Genomic DNA, 3382 nt, shown 5'->3' with positions numbered 1-3382 from the left:
CATATCATAATCACCTGTAGACTAATCTCCTGTGTATCTCACATAAATACTATTAGTCCACCTAAGTTGTCACTCAATTACCAAAACCAAACAAGGACCTTTCACATGCCTAGAGAGGTCTAATGCCACCACTCTAGGCGTGGATGCAGACACCCCTCCTCGACATATGATCGTGGCTGTGAAGGATGACATCTATGGCACCCCTTTGCCTCCGAAAACCTCGGCTGAGAGACGCCTCAAGCGCTTCACCGAGTGAGTTACAAAGGCGAGATATCTGCCACTTCTCGATATGCCCAGAGATGAGGCGGCCCTCAGTGGAAATGAATTGCTCTCGCTTCCCAAGCAAAGCAAACAGATAAAGGCTATGGTTAGAGCTCATATCCTGATAACTAAGCGAGGTAGTTCCTTGTCATGAAGCGCCTAGGACTCTCCAGTGGGATGCCGCCTCCGTCGACGATGACGTACGATGAGGTATTCAATGGTGACCCTACTCATATACATGTGTTGCTTGAGTTGTTCCCTCCGGTTGGTGACGTAAGCACGCGCAAGCGGCGCCGCCGCCCACAGCTAGGGAATAGGCCTCTTTGCCAACGTTGCAAATTTGGATTGATCTTAGTCTAATGTAACAACTTAGCTTACAGTACACTAGAAAGGGCCGAGCTTTCATGTAAATCTTTATTGACCCCTTAGGGCATCCGAAGACTTGTTGTATTGAATTTTTTCTCTAACTTAATATAAAGATGCGTAAACTTTTTGCGTGATCGAGAAAAAAAGCTCTATTAGCTCTGACTTAGTCAAAATTTAGTGCTCAATTAGATATTTGATTGTCAGTAACATTGTGAAGTCCTCAATTTCAGTTCTTAGTTTCTCGCGTACAAGCTTTTTTTGTTTTTTGAGGTCACCATACAAGCTAGTTAAGCTGTCAGTCGCTTAAACCGTTTGTTACCGCCCGAGACAAAGGTGTCAATAGTACAAACCATTTTGTTTTATGTAATAAATGAAACCCCTTGCATGTGTCTCGACTATATTAATCTTACCACATAGTAAAAAAAGTTTGACATAGTACTCTATTTAATAAGAATGAAATTTTTATTGTGAGTGGCTAATGTGAATTGTGATGATTCTACTGTACATAAGGCCACTCTCAGTGAAATGTTTTATCCTAGTTTTCAAGACTTAATATGTTAAAAATAACGTAGATGAGTTTCATCCCCATAAAATTTATTTTATCTTATAAAACTTTCATCTATTACATGTCATGTTAGCCTATTTAATAACATAAAATTGTCATAGAACTTCTATAAACTAGCCGAAGTGCACATTTGGAATTATGATGGAGGTCGGGGGCCAAGGATGGGACTCATGGATCCCATGAGCCTGGGGCTCAGGTGAGCGGATGCGAAGGGCATGCTCAGGCTTTGCACGGTCCTTGGCCCGAAGGTGCATGCGAGCGTAAGCCCCCGGGCGATTCTAAAGGGATTGGTCAGAGGTTCAGGAACCTCTTATATTAGAACTTAATATATCAGTTATTAGCTTATTAGGATCGTTCTAGGACAGAACTAGCGTGGAAACCATTCTCTATTCGGTGTAAATAAATGCACTTATGCAAGATCTAGGAGATCCGGGGAAAAAGGGGAAGCAGTGGGGTTCATACCATCGGAGGAGGTAGGAGCAGCCGAGCAGGCGCGGTGGAAGATCCAGATCCGGAGGCCGCCATGTCTTCAGTGATGGATCTACGCTAGGCAGCGACGGTCGATGAAGTCTCGGTGGTGCAGTGGCGACCGGCTGGGAAGAAACGGTGGTGCAGTGCAGTGGCGGCGCAGAGGGCTTCCCGTCACTGGCTGCGCCCCTACTCGGTAGGGTGTGGCGGCTCACGGTGAACCTCATACTGAGAGCCAACGGCCCCCACCTATATTTATAGCGCAGTGTGACAGGGGCCCTCCAGCCATAGATGGGCTGGACGACCCCGATTAGGGCGCAGGTCAAGGCCCGATTAGGCCTTTGGGCCTAATCGGTGGGAGATCATTGCAACATCAGTATGTTATGATCTCGTTACTGGCTCAATTTTCGAAGTTGTTTATAGTGGTAGGATTTACGTACGTATATTTATAGGGATAGATGTGTATCTGTTGTGACTGTCTACGTTGTACTGTATATAAAAAAAAATATATGTACCATGGAGGTGAATGAATGAAACCAGTGAAATGTGAATATGGTATTTTCCCTCTTCAACGACTTCCAGTCAACTTGTATGTATAATAACATGGTGTGATCTACGCATTAGATACCCCACTATATAATTTAAGCTACATGTTCCCTCAGTTGGAGCCTATAAATAGCATCAGCCGCTCAATCATATGAGCACCAACTAATCTCGTTGACACCCTATCTGATCCCTCTAGCTAGCTAGGTTAATTAGCAAACCTTTCCATCTGCAGCAATGGCTTCTGGTGCCGCTGCCACTGCCGCCGTTGCTGTTTTCGCCATTCTGGTCCTGTCTTCCCTGGGGCGCCCAGAGACAGGGCCGTTATGCAGCGACTGTGCATTGCTGTGCACTGTGAACTGCACGACACAGATCGACACCACCTGCAGAAGCTACTGTGAGAACCCCTTGGCTGCTAGGCAGTCGTGCGAGAAGCAGGTCTTTCAGGCGTGCACGGTGTCCTCCTGCTGCAACGGCAACTGCAGCCGTGATTGCATCTCAGTAGCCAAAGATGCCTGCCAATTCGTTCACGACAACAGTATCGATTGCGAGTCTTGCAGGGGCGGCATACTCCAGTCCTGCCCTCTCGCCTGCAACAGCGACTGCAACAGCACCTGCGTGAAGAAATAACATGGATGCTGAGCACTTCATCCAAAGCTTGGTCTCATTCTTTGTTGTTGGTCAGCATCTCTTTATCCAATGTATGTGTGGCTGTAGTATGCATGAAGCCCCTTGAATCTCTAGGTCTGGGATATGTCAATAAAGCACCTCTGCAGTGTAATTTTTCAGAATTTTACATGGAGTTTTGCTTGTGTGGCCTTGGAACGACATGCATGGATCTCAAAGCAAACAAATTATTAATAATAAATATTTCCTTGACTTTTTCTAATCAATGGTCTCATCTAGGCCTGGGCCTGGCCTTGGCCTAATTGCCCATGCCAGCTTGTCCATTGACTTATTCAGTACTCTCGGTTATATGGAAAAACTCTAAACTATTGCGGTCGTCTGAGTTTACTCCATGAATTATAATTAGTATTTGCTAATAGAATATGTTGATCATTTAATTTGGACAATGTGGAAGCGCTAGTGGAGTGTCGTTAGGATCGTATCGGGTGTTGGCCCCTTGTCCTAATTAATTTTCAATGGGATTTAGGGTTTATGAGAGTGTTTGACACAGCT

General features: G+C 45.3%; 1 pseudogene; it reads left to right on the top strand.

The window, feature by feature from the left end:
* LOC110430619 lies at window positions 2380–3072 on the top strand (annotated as a pseudogene).

Source organism: Sorghum bicolor, chromosome 9, assembly GCF_000003195.3.
Source record: "Sorghum bicolor cultivar BTx623 chromosome 9, Sorghum_bicolor_NCBIv3, whole genome shotgun sequence".
In the NCBI taxonomy this organism is placed as follows: Eukaryota; Viridiplantae; Streptophyta; class Magnoliopsida; order Poales; family Poaceae; genus Sorghum; species Sorghum bicolor.
Note: the sequence above shows the minus strand (reverse complement) of the source record. Positions and strands in the feature narration are given on the sequence as shown.